Source organism: Anopheles marshallii, chromosome 3 (genome assembly GCF_943734725.1).
Source record: "Anopheles marshallii chromosome 3, idAnoMarsDA_429_01, whole genome shotgun sequence".
Taxonomy (NCBI): domain Eukaryota; kingdom Metazoa; phylum Arthropoda; class Insecta; order Diptera; family Culicidae; genus Anopheles; species Anopheles marshallii.
In genome coordinates, this window is record NC_071327.1 from 65,282,105 (window position 1) to 65,291,671 (window position 9,567).

Below are 9,567 nucleotides of genomic sequence, written 5' to 3' on the forward strand. Positions count from 1 at the left end.
TTCCCCCACCTACTCCAGCCACCCCTTAGGTCTAAAAATAGAACAAGACTACGCACCACCGCAGTCAAGCCTCCTCCGGACCGGGAAAAAGCATAAAAAAGGGGAAGATGCCAACGACACATGGTTTTCCCAAGTGGTCACCCACCTAAGTACTAGCCATGCCCGATGTTGCTTAACTTCGGTGATCGGACGAGAACCGGTGTGTTCAACATGGTATGGTCGTTGACAAGCATCGCCGACGCTCGCACGCAACAAGAACCACCGTCGTCTTCAGCGTCCACCCAAGAAAAAGGACTTTTCGCTCTTCTTCCCCCACCTACTCCAGCCACCCCTTAGGTCTAAAAATAGAACAAGACTACGCACCACCGAAGTCAAGCCTCCTCCGGACCGGGAAAAAGCATAAAAAAGGGGAAGATGCCAACGACACATGGTTTTCCCAAGTGGTCACCCACCTAAGTACTAACCATGCCCGATGTTGCTTAACTTCGGTGATCGGACGACAACCGGTGTGTTCAACATGGTATGGTCGTTGACAAGCATCGCCGACGCTCGCACGCATCAAGAACCACCGTCGTCTTCAGTGTCCAGCCAAGAAAAAAGATTCTAAGCTCTTCTTCCCCCACCTACTCCAGCCACCCCTTAGGTCTAAAAATAGAACAAGACTACGCACCACCGCAGTCAAGCCTCCTCCGGACCGGGAAAAAGCATAAAAAAGGGGAAGATGCCAACGACACATGGTTTTCCCAAGTGGTCACCCACCTAAGTACTAGCCATGCCCGATGTTGCTTAACTTCGGTGATCGGACGAGAACCGGTGTGTTCAACATGGTATGGTCGTTGACAAGCATCGCCGACGCTCGCACGCATCAAGAACCACCGTCGTCTTCAGCGTCCACCCAAGAAAAAGGACTTTTCGCTCTTCTTCCCCCACCTACCCCATCCACCCCTTAGGTCTAAAAATAGAACAAGACTACGCACCACCGCAGTCAAGCCTCCTCCGGACCGGGAAAAAGCATAAAAAAGGGGAGGTGCCAACGACACATGGTTTTCCCAAGTGGTCACCCACCTAAGTACTAGCCATGCCCGATGTTGCTTAACTTCGGTGATCGGACGAGAACCGGTGTGTTCAACATGGTATGGTCGTTGACAAGCATCGCCGACGCTCGCACGCATCAAGAACCACCGTCGTCTTCAGTGTCCACCCAAGAAAAAGGACTTTTCGCTCTTCTTCCCCCACCTACCCCATCCACCCCTTAGGTCTAAAAATAGAACAAGACTTCGCACCACCGCAGTCAAGCCTCCTCCGGACCGGGAAAAAGCATAAAAAAGGGGAAGATGCCAACGACACATGGTTTTCCCAAGTGGTCACCCACCTAAGTACTAGCCATGCCCGATGTTGCTTAACTTCGGTGATCGGACGAGAACCGGTGTGTTCAACATGGTATGGTCGTTGACAAGCATCGCCGACGCTCGCACGCATCAAGAACCACCGTCCTCTTCAGCGTCCACCCAAGAAAAAGGACTTTTCGCTCTTCTTCCCCCACCTACTCCAGCCACCCCTTAGGTCTAAAAATAGAACAAGACTACGCACCACCGAAGTCAAGCCTCCACCGGGCCGGGAAAAAGCATAAAAAAGGGGAAGATGCCAACGACACATGGTTTTCCCAAGTGGTCACCCACCTAAGTACTAGCCATGCCCGATGTTGCTTAACTTCGGTGATCGGACGAGAACCGGTGTGTTCAACATGGTATGGTCGTTGACAAGCATCGCCGACGCTCGCACGCATCAAGAACCACCGTCGTCTTCAGCGTCCACCCAAGAAAAAAGATTCTCCGCTCTTCTTCCCCCACCTACTCCATCCACCCCTTAGGTCTAAAAATAGAACAAGACTACGCACCACCGAAGTCAAGCCTCCACCGGACCGGGAAAAAGCATAAAAAAGGGGAAGATGCCAACGACACATGGTTTTCCCAAGTGGTCACCCACCTAAGTACTAGCCATGCCCGATGTTGCTTAACTTCGGTGATCGGACGAGAACCGGTGTGTTCAACATGGTATGGTCGTTGACAAGCATCGCCGACGCTCGCACGCATCAAGAACCACCGTCCTCTTCAGCGTCCACCCAAGAAAAAGGACTTTTCGCTCTTCTTCCCCCACCTACCCCATCCACCCCTTAGGTCTAAAAATAGAACAAGACTTCGCACCACCGCAGTCAAGCCTCCTCCGGACCGGGAAAAAGCATAAAAAAGGGGAAGATGCCAACGACACATGGTTTTCCCAAGTGGTCACCCACCTAAGTACTAGCCATGCCCGATGTTGCTTAACTTCGGTGATCGGACGAGAACCGGTGTGTTCAACATGGTATGGTCGTTGACAAGCATCGCCGACGCTCGCACGCATCAAGAACCACCGTCCTCTTCAGCGTCCACCCAAGAAAAAGGACTTTTCGCTCTTCTTCCCCCACCTACTCCATCCACCCCTTAGGTCTAAAAATAGAACAAGACTACGCACCACCGAAGTCAAGCCTCCACCGGGCCGGGAAAAAGCATAAAAAAGGGGAAGATGCCAACGACACATGGTTTTCCCAAGTGGTCACCCACCTAAGTACTAGCCATGCCCGATGTTGCTTAACTTCGGTGATCGGACGAGAACCGGTGTGTTCAACATGGTATGGTCGTTGACAAGCATCGCCGACGCTCGCACGCATCAAGAACCACCGTCGTCTTCAGTGTCCACCCAAGAAAAAGGACTTTTCGCTCTTCTTCCCCCACCTACCCCATCCACCCCTTAGGTCTAAAAATAGAACAAGACTTCGCACCACCGCAGTCAAGCCTCCTCCGGACCGGGAAAAAGCATAAAAAAGGGGAAGATGCCAACGACACATGGTTTTCCCAAGTGGTCACCCACCTAAGTACTAGCCATGCCCGATGTTGCTTAACTTCGGTGATCGGACGAGAACCGGTGTGTTCAACATGGTATGGTCGTTGACAAGCATCGCCGACGCTCGCACGCATCAAGAACCACCGTCGTCTTCAGTGTCCACCCAAGAAAAAGGACTTTCCGCTCTTCTTCCCCCACCTACCCCATCCACCCCTTAGGTCTAAAAATAGAACAAGACTACGCACCACCGCAGTCAAGCCTCCTCCGGACCGGGAAAAAGCATAAAAAAGGGGAGGTGCCAACGACACATGGTTTTCCCAAGTGGTCACCCACCTAAGTACTAGCCATGCCCGATGTTGCTTAACTTCGGTGATCGGACGAGAACCGGTGTGTTCAACATGGTATGGTCGTTGACAAGCATCGCCGACGCTCGCACGCATCAAGAACCACCGTCGTCTTCAGCGTCCACCCAAGAAAAAGGACTTTTCCGCTCTTCTCCCCCCACCTACTCCAGCCACCCCTTAGGTCTAAAAATAGAACAAGACTACGCACCACCGCAGTCAAGCCTCCTCCGGACCGGGAAAAAGCATAAAAAAGGGGAGGTGCCAACGACACATGGTTTTCCCAAGTGGTCACCCACCTAAGTACTAGCCATGCCCGATGTTGCTTAACTTCGGTGATCGGACGAGAACCGGTGTGTTCAACATGGTATGGTCGTTGACAAGCATCGCCGACGCTCGCACGCATCAAGAACCACCGTCGTCTTCAGCGTCCACCCAAGAAAAAAGATTCTCCGCTCTTCTTCCCCCACCTACTCCATCCACCCCTTAGGTCTAAAAATAGAACAAGACTACGCACCACCGAAGTGAAGCCTCCTCCGGACCGGGAAAAAGCATAAAAAAGGGGAAGATGCCAACGACACATGGTTTTCCCAAGTGGTCACCCACCTAAGTACTAGCCATGCCCGATGTTGCTTAACTTCGGTGATCGGACGAGAACCGGTGTGTTCAACATGGTATGGTCGTTGACAAGCATCGCCGACGCTCGCACGCATCAAGAACCACCGTCGTCTTCAGCGTCCATCCAAGAAAAAAGATTCTCCGCTCTTCTTCCCCCACCTACTCCAGCCACCCCTTAGGTCTAAAAATAGAACAAGACTACGCACCACCGAAGTCAAGCCTCCTCCGGACCGGGAAAAAGCATAAAAAAGGGGAAGATGCCAACGACACATGGTTTTCCCAAGTGGTCACCCACCTAAGTACTAGCCATGCCCGATGTTGCTTAACTTCGGTGATCGGACGAGAACCGGTGTGTTCAACATGGTATGGTCGTTGACAAGCATCGCCGACGCCCGCACGCATCAAGAACCACCGTCGTCTTCAGCGTCCACCCAAGAAAAAGGACTTTTCGCTCTTCTTCCCCCACCTACTCCAGCCACCCTTTAGGTCTAAAAATAGAACAAGACTACGCACCACCGAAGTGAAGCCTCCTCCGGACCGGGAAAAAGCATAAAAAAGGGGAAGATGCCAACGACACATGGTTTTCCCAAGTGGTCACCCACCTAAGTACTAGCCATGCCCGATGTTGCTTAACTTCGGTGATCGGACGAGAACCGGTGTGTTCAACATGGTATGGTCGTTGACAAGCATCGCCGACGCTCGCACGCATCAAGAACCACCGTCGTCTTCAGCGTCCATCCAAGAAAAAGGACTTTTCGCTCTTCTTCCCCCACCTACTCCAGCCACCCCTTTGGTCTAAAAATAGAACAAGACTACGAACCACCGCAGTCAAGCCTCCTCCGGACCGGGAAAAAGCATAAAAAAGGGGAAGATGCCAACGACACATGGTTTTCCCAAGTGGTCACCCACCTAAGTACTAGCCATGCCCGATGTTGCTTAACTTCGGTGATCGGACGAGAACCGGTGTGTTCAACATGGTATGGTCGTTGACAAGCATCGCCGACGCTCGCACGCATCAAGAACCACCGTCCTCTTCAGCGTCCACCCAAGAAAAAGGACTTTTCGCTCTTCTTCCCCCACCTACTCCAGCCACCCTTTAGGTCTAAAAATAGAACAAGACTACGCACCACCGAAGTGAAGCCTCCTCCGGACCGGGAAAAAGCATAAAAAAGGGGAAGATGCCAACGACACATGGTTTTCCCAAGTGGTCACCCACCTAAGTACTAGCCATGCCCGATGTTGCTTAACTTCGGTGATCGGACGAGAACCGGTGTGTTCAACATGGTATGGTCGTTGACAAGCATCGCCGACGCTCGCACGCATCAAGAACCACCGTCGTCTTCAGCGTCCATCCAAGAAAAAGGACTTTTCGCTCTTCTTCCCCCACCTACTCCATCCACCCCTTTGGTCTAAAAATAGAACAAGACTACGAACCACCGCAGTCAAGCCTCCTCCGGACCGGGAAAAAGCATAAAAAAGGGGAAGATGCCAACGACACATGGTTTTCCCAAGTGGTCACCCACCTAAGTACTAGCCATGCCCGATGTTGCTTAACTTCGGTGATCGGACGAGAACCGGTGTGTTCAACATGGTATGGTCGTTGACAAGCATCGCCGACGCTCGCACGCATCAAGAACCACCGTCGTCTTCAGTGTCCACCCAAGAAAAAAGATTCTCCGCTCTCCTTCCCCCACCTACTCCAACCACCCCTTAGGTCTAAAAATAGAACAAGACTACGCACCACCGAAGTCAAGCCCCCTCCGGACCGGGAAAAAGCATAAAAAAGGGGAAGATGCCAACGACACATGGTTTTCCCAAGTGGTCACCCACCTAAGTACTAGCCATGCCCGATGTTGCTTAACTTCGGTGATCGGACGAGAACCGGTGTGTTCAACATGGTATGGTCGTTGACAAGCATCGCCGACGCCCGCACGCATCAAGAACCACCGTCGTCTTCAGCGTCCACCCAAGAAAAAGGACTTTTCGCTCTTCTTCCCCCACCTACTCCAGCCACCCCTTAGGTCTAAAAATAGAACAAGACTACGCACCACCGCAGTCAAGCCTCCTCCGGACCGGGAAAAAGCATAAAAAAGGGGAAGATGCCAACGACACATGGTTTTCCCAAGTGGTCACCCACCTAAGTACTAGCCATGCCCGATGTTGCTTAACTTCGGTGATCGGACGAGAACCGGTGTGTTCAACATGGTATGGTCGTTGACAAGCATCGCCGACGCTCGCACGCATCAAGAACCACCGTCGTCTTCAGCGTCCATCCAAGAAAAAAGATTCTCCGCTCTCCTTCCCCCACCTACTCCATCCACCCCTTAGGTCTAAAAATAGAACAAGACTACGCACCACCGAAGTGAAGCCTCCTCCGGACCGGGAAAAAGCATAAAAAAGGGGAAGATGCCAACGACACATGGTTTTCCCAAGTGGTCACCCACCTAAGTACTAGCCATGCCCGATGTTGCTTAACTTCGGTGATCGGACGAGAACCGGTGTGTTCAACATGGTATGGTCGTTGACAAGCATCGCCGACGCTCGCACGCATCAAGAACCACCGTCGTCTTCAGCGTCCATCCAAGAAAAAGGACTTTTCGCTCTTCTTCCCCCACCTACTCCAGCCACCCCTTTGGTCTAAAAATAGAACAAGACTACGCACCACCGAAGTGAAGCCTCCTCCGGACCGGGAAAAAGCATAAAAAAGGGGAAGATGCCAACGACACATGGTTTTCCCAAGTGGTCACCCACCTAAGTACTAGCCATGCCCGATGTTGCTTAACTTCGGTGATCGGACGAGAACCGGTGTGTTCAACATGGTATGGTCGTTGACAAGCATCGCCGACGCTCGCACGCATCAAGAACCACCGTCGTCTTCAGCGTCCATCCAAGAAAAAAGATTCTCCGCTCTCCTTCCCCCACCTACTCCATCCACCCCTTAGGTCTAAAAATAGAACAAGACTACGCACCACCGCAGTCAAGCCTCCTCCGGACCGGGAAAAAGCATAAAAAAGGGGAAGATGCCAACGACACATGGTTTTCCCAAGTGGTCACCCACCTAAGTACTAGCCATGCCCGATGTTGCTTAACTTCGGTGATCGGACGAGAACCGGTGTGTTCAACATGGTATGGTCGTTGACAAGCATCGCCGACGCTCGCACGCATCAAGAACCACCGTCGTCTTCAGCGTCCATCCAAGAAAAAAGATTCTCCGCTCTCCTTCCCCCACCTACTCCATCCACCCCTTAGGTCTAAAAATAGAACAAGACTACGCACCACCGAAGTGAAGCCTCCTCCGGACCGGGAAAAAGCATAAAAAAGGGGAAGATGCCAACGACACATGGTTTTCCCAAGTGGTCACCCACCTAAGTACTAGCCATGCCCGATGTTGCTTAACTTCGGTGATCGGACGAGAACCGGTGTGTTCAACATGGTATGGTCGTTGACAAGCATCGCCGACGCTCGCACGCATCAAGAACCACCGTCGTCTTCAGCGTCCATCCAAGAAAAAGGACTTTTCGCTCTTCTTCCCCCACCTACTCCAGCCACCCCTTTGGTCTAAAAATAGAACAAGACTACGCACCACCGAAGGCAAGCCTCCTCCGGACCGGGAAAAAGCATAAAAAAGGGGAAGATGCCAACGACACATGGTTTTCCCAAGTGGTCACCCACCTAAGTACCAGCCATGCCCGATGTTGCTTAACTTCGGTGATCGGACGAGAACCGGTGTGTTCAACATGGTATGGTCGTTGACAAGCATCGCCGACGCTCGCACGCATCAAGAACCACCGTCGTCTTCAGTGTCCATCCAAGAAAAAGGATTCTCCGCTCTTCTTCCCCCACCTACTCCAGCCACCCCTTAGGTCTAAAAATAGAACAAGACTACGCACCACCGAAGTCCAGCCTCCTCCGGACCGGGAAAAAGCATAAAAAAGGGGAAGATGCCAACGACACATGGTTTTCCCAAGTGGTCACCCACCTAAGTACTAGCCATGCCCGATGTTGCTTAACTTCGGTGATCGGACGAGAACCGGTGTGTTCAACATGGTATGGTCGTTGACAAGCATCGCCGACGCTCGCACGCATCAAGAACCACCGTCGTCTTCAGCGTCCATCCAAGAAAAAGGACTTTTCGCTCTTCTTCCCCCACCTACTCCAGCCACCCCTTTGGTCTAAAAATAGAACAAGACTACGCACCACCGAAGGCAAGCCTCCTCCGGACCGGGAAAAAGCATAAAAAAGGGGAAGATGCCAACGACACATGGTTTTCCCAAGTGGTCACCCACCTAAGTACTAGCCATGCCCGATGTTGCTTAACTTCGGTGATCGGACGAGAACCGGTGTGTTCAACATGGTATGGTCGTTGACAAGCATCGCCGACGCTCGCACGCATCAAGAACCACCGTCGTCTTCAGCGTCCATCCAAGAAAAAGGACTTTTCGCTCTTCTTCCCCCACCTACTCCAGCCACCCCTTTGGTCTAAAAATAGAACAAGACTACGCACCACCGAAGGCAAGCCTCCTCCGGACCGGGAAAAAGCATAAAAAAGGGGAAGATGCCAACGACACATGGTTTTCCCAAGTGGTCACCCACCTAAGTACTAGCCATGCCCGATGTTGCTTAACTTCGGTGATCGGACGAGAACCGGTGTGTTCAACATGGTATGGTCGTTGACAAGCATCGCCGACGCTCGCACGCATCAAGAACCACCGTCGTCTTCAGTGTCCATCCAAGAAAAAGGATTCTCCGCTCTTCTTCCCCCACCTACTCCAGCCACCCCTTAGGTCTAAAAATAGAACAAGACTACGCACCACCGAAGTCCAGCCTCCTCCGGACCGGGAAAAAGCATAAAAAAGGGGAAGATGCCAACGACACATGGTTTTCCCAAGTGGTCACCCACCTAAGTACTAGCCATGCCCGATGTTGCTTAACTTCGGTGATCGGACGAGAACCGGTGTGTTCAACATGGTATGGTCGTTGACAAGCATCGCCGACGCTCGCACGCATCAAGAACCACCGTCGTCTTCAGCGTCCATCCAAGAAAAAGGACTTTTCGCTCTTCTTCCCCCACCTACTCCAGCCACCCCTTTGGTCTAAAAATAGAACAAGACTACGCACCACCGAAGGCAAGCCTCCTCCGGACCGGGAAAAAGCATAAAAAAGGGGAAGATGCCAACGACACATGGTTTTCCCAAGTGGTCACCCACCTAAGTACTAGCCATGCCCGATGTTGCTTAACTTCGGTGATCGGACGAGAACCGGTGTGTTCAACATGGTATGGTCGTTGACAAGCATCGCCGACGCTCGCACGCATCAAGAACCACCGTCGTCTTCAGCGTCCATCCAAGAAAAAGGACTTTTCGCTCTTCTTCCCCCACCTACTCCAGCCACCCCTTTGGTCTAAAAATAGAACAAGACTACGCACCACCGAAGGCAAGCCTCCTCCGGACCGGGAAAAAGCATAAAAAAGGGGAAGATGCCAACGACACATGGTTTTCCCAAGTGGTCACCCACCTAAGTACTAGCCATGCCCGATGTTGCTTAACTTCGGTGATCGGACGAGAACCGGTGTGTTCAACATGGTATGGTCGTTGACAAGCATCGCCGACGCTCGCACGCATCAAGAACCACCGTCGTCTTCAGTGTCCATCCAAGAAAAAGGATTCTCCGCTCTTCTTCCCCCACCTACTCCAGCCACCCCTTAGGTCTAAAAATAGAACAAGACTAC

General features: G+C 52.1%; 31 non-coding genes across 31 annotated transcripts; all 31 read right to left on the minus strand.

The window, feature by feature from the left end:
- Positions 1–108: 108 nt before the first annotated feature.
- LOC128716471 (5S ribosomal RNA) lies at positions 109–227 on the minus strand. The gene has a single exon (XR_008409960.1). It is a non-coding gene; the product is annotated as a 5S ribosomal RNA (ribosomal RNA).
- A 188-nt stretch (positions 228–415) lies between these two features.
- LOC128716547 (5S ribosomal RNA) lies at positions 416–534 on the minus strand. Its single transcript, XR_008410031.1, has one exon. It is a non-coding gene; the product is annotated as a 5S ribosomal RNA (ribosomal RNA).
- Positions 535–722: 188 nt separating this feature from the next.
- On the minus strand, positions 723–841 carry LOC128716473 (5S ribosomal RNA). The gene has a single exon (XR_008409962.1). It is a non-coding gene; the product is annotated as a 5S ribosomal RNA (ribosomal RNA).
- A 187-nt stretch (positions 842–1,028) lies between these two features.
- LOC128716474 (5S ribosomal RNA) lies at positions 1,029–1,147 on the minus strand. Its single transcript, XR_008409963.1, has one exon. It is a non-coding gene; the product is annotated as a 5S ribosomal RNA (ribosomal RNA).
- A 188-nt stretch (positions 1,148–1,335) lies between these two features.
- LOC128716475 (5S ribosomal RNA) lies at positions 1,336–1,454 on the minus strand. The gene has a single exon (XR_008409964.1). It is a non-coding gene; the product is annotated as a 5S ribosomal RNA (ribosomal RNA).
- Positions 1,455–1,642: 188 nt separating this feature from the next.
- Positions 1,643–1,761, minus strand: LOC128716476 (5S ribosomal RNA). The gene has a single exon (XR_008409965.1). It is a non-coding gene; the product is annotated as a 5S ribosomal RNA (ribosomal RNA).
- A 188-nt stretch (positions 1,762–1,949) lies between these two features.
- Positions 1,950–2,068, minus strand: LOC128716477 (5S ribosomal RNA). Its single transcript, XR_008409966.1, has one exon. It is a non-coding gene; the product is annotated as a 5S ribosomal RNA (ribosomal RNA).
- A 188-nt stretch (positions 2,069–2,256) lies between these two features.
- Positions 2,257–2,375, minus strand: LOC128716478 (5S ribosomal RNA). Its single transcript, XR_008409967.1, has one exon. It is a non-coding gene; the product is annotated as a 5S ribosomal RNA (ribosomal RNA).
- A 188-nt stretch (positions 2,376–2,563) lies between these two features.
- LOC128716480 (5S ribosomal RNA) lies at positions 2,564–2,682 on the minus strand. Its single transcript, XR_008409968.1, has one exon. It is a non-coding gene; the product is annotated as a 5S ribosomal RNA (ribosomal RNA).
- Positions 2,683–2,870: 188 nt separating this feature from the next.
- On the minus strand, positions 2,871–2,989 carry LOC128716481 (5S ribosomal RNA). Its single transcript, XR_008409969.1, has one exon. It is a non-coding gene; the product is annotated as a 5S ribosomal RNA (ribosomal RNA).
- A 187-nt stretch (positions 2,990–3,176) lies between these two features.
- On the minus strand, positions 3,177–3,295 carry LOC128716482 (5S ribosomal RNA). Its single transcript, XR_008409970.1, has one exon. It is a non-coding gene; the product is annotated as a 5S ribosomal RNA (ribosomal RNA).
- Positions 3,296–3,483: 188 nt separating this feature from the next.
- LOC128716483 (5S ribosomal RNA) lies at positions 3,484–3,602 on the minus strand. Its single transcript, XR_008409971.1, has one exon. It is a non-coding gene; the product is annotated as a 5S ribosomal RNA (ribosomal RNA).
- Positions 3,603–3,790: 188 nt separating this feature from the next.
- On the minus strand, positions 3,791–3,909 carry LOC128716485 (5S ribosomal RNA). Its single transcript, XR_008409973.1, has one exon. It is a non-coding gene; the product is annotated as a 5S ribosomal RNA (ribosomal RNA).
- Positions 3,910–4,097: 188 nt separating this feature from the next.
- On the minus strand, positions 4,098–4,216 carry LOC128716486 (5S ribosomal RNA). The gene has a single exon (XR_008409974.1). It is a non-coding gene; the product is annotated as a 5S ribosomal RNA (ribosomal RNA).
- A 188-nt stretch (positions 4,217–4,404) lies between these two features.
- On the minus strand, positions 4,405–4,523 carry LOC128716487 (5S ribosomal RNA). Its single transcript, XR_008409975.1, has one exon. It is a non-coding gene; the product is annotated as a 5S ribosomal RNA (ribosomal RNA).
- Positions 4,524–4,711: 188 nt separating this feature from the next.
- Positions 4,712–4,830, minus strand: LOC128716488 (5S ribosomal RNA). The gene has a single exon (XR_008409976.1). It is a non-coding gene; the product is annotated as a 5S ribosomal RNA (ribosomal RNA).
- Positions 4,831–5,018: 188 nt separating this feature from the next.
- Positions 5,019–5,137, minus strand: LOC128716489 (5S ribosomal RNA). Its single transcript, XR_008409977.1, has one exon. It is a non-coding gene; the product is annotated as a 5S ribosomal RNA (ribosomal RNA).
- Positions 5,138–5,325: 188 nt separating this feature from the next.
- On the minus strand, positions 5,326–5,444 carry LOC128716490 (5S ribosomal RNA). The gene has a single exon (XR_008409978.1). It is a non-coding gene; the product is annotated as a 5S ribosomal RNA (ribosomal RNA).
- Positions 5,445–5,632: 188 nt separating this feature from the next.
- Positions 5,633–5,751, minus strand: LOC128716491 (5S ribosomal RNA). The gene has a single exon (XR_008409979.1). It is a non-coding gene; the product is annotated as a 5S ribosomal RNA (ribosomal RNA).
- A 188-nt stretch (positions 5,752–5,939) lies between these two features.
- LOC128716492 (5S ribosomal RNA) lies at positions 5,940–6,058 on the minus strand. The gene has a single exon (XR_008409980.1). It is a non-coding gene; the product is annotated as a 5S ribosomal RNA (ribosomal RNA).
- Positions 6,059–6,246: 188 nt separating this feature from the next.
- On the minus strand, positions 6,247–6,365 carry LOC128716493 (5S ribosomal RNA). The gene has a single exon (XR_008409981.1). It is a non-coding gene; the product is annotated as a 5S ribosomal RNA (ribosomal RNA).
- Positions 6,366–6,553: 188 nt separating this feature from the next.
- LOC128716494 (5S ribosomal RNA) lies at positions 6,554–6,672 on the minus strand. Its single transcript, XR_008409982.1, has one exon. It is a non-coding gene; the product is annotated as a 5S ribosomal RNA (ribosomal RNA).
- Positions 6,673–6,860: 188 nt separating this feature from the next.
- Positions 6,861–6,979, minus strand: LOC128716497 (5S ribosomal RNA). The gene has a single exon (XR_008409984.1). It is a non-coding gene; the product is annotated as a 5S ribosomal RNA (ribosomal RNA).
- Positions 6,980–7,167: 188 nt separating this feature from the next.
- LOC128716498 (5S ribosomal RNA) lies at positions 7,168–7,286 on the minus strand. The gene has a single exon (XR_008409985.1). It is a non-coding gene; the product is annotated as a 5S ribosomal RNA (ribosomal RNA).
- A 188-nt stretch (positions 7,287–7,474) lies between these two features.
- LOC128716546 (5S ribosomal RNA) lies at positions 7,475–7,593 on the minus strand. The gene has a single exon (XR_008410030.1). It is a non-coding gene; the product is annotated as a 5S ribosomal RNA (ribosomal RNA).
- A 188-nt stretch (positions 7,594–7,781) lies between these two features.
- LOC128716499 (5S ribosomal RNA) lies at positions 7,782–7,900 on the minus strand. The gene has a single exon (XR_008409986.1). It is a non-coding gene; the product is annotated as a 5S ribosomal RNA (ribosomal RNA).
- A 188-nt stretch (positions 7,901–8,088) lies between these two features.
- LOC128716500 (5S ribosomal RNA) lies at positions 8,089–8,207 on the minus strand. The gene has a single exon (XR_008409987.1). It is a non-coding gene; the product is annotated as a 5S ribosomal RNA (ribosomal RNA).
- Positions 8,208–8,395: 188 nt separating this feature from the next.
- LOC128716501 (5S ribosomal RNA) lies at positions 8,396–8,514 on the minus strand. The gene has a single exon (XR_008409988.1). It is a non-coding gene; the product is annotated as a 5S ribosomal RNA (ribosomal RNA).
- A 188-nt stretch (positions 8,515–8,702) lies between these two features.
- LOC128716502 (5S ribosomal RNA) lies at positions 8,703–8,821 on the minus strand. Its single transcript, XR_008409989.1, has one exon. It is a non-coding gene; the product is annotated as a 5S ribosomal RNA (ribosomal RNA).
- A 188-nt stretch (positions 8,822–9,009) lies between these two features.
- On the minus strand, positions 9,010–9,128 carry LOC128716503 (5S ribosomal RNA). The gene has a single exon (XR_008409990.1). It is a non-coding gene; the product is annotated as a 5S ribosomal RNA (ribosomal RNA).
- Positions 9,129–9,316: 188 nt separating this feature from the next.
- LOC128716504 (5S ribosomal RNA) lies at positions 9,317–9,435 on the minus strand. The gene has a single exon (XR_008409991.1). It is a non-coding gene; the product is annotated as a 5S ribosomal RNA (ribosomal RNA).
- Between the last annotated feature and the right edge of the window lie 132 nt (positions 9,436–9,567).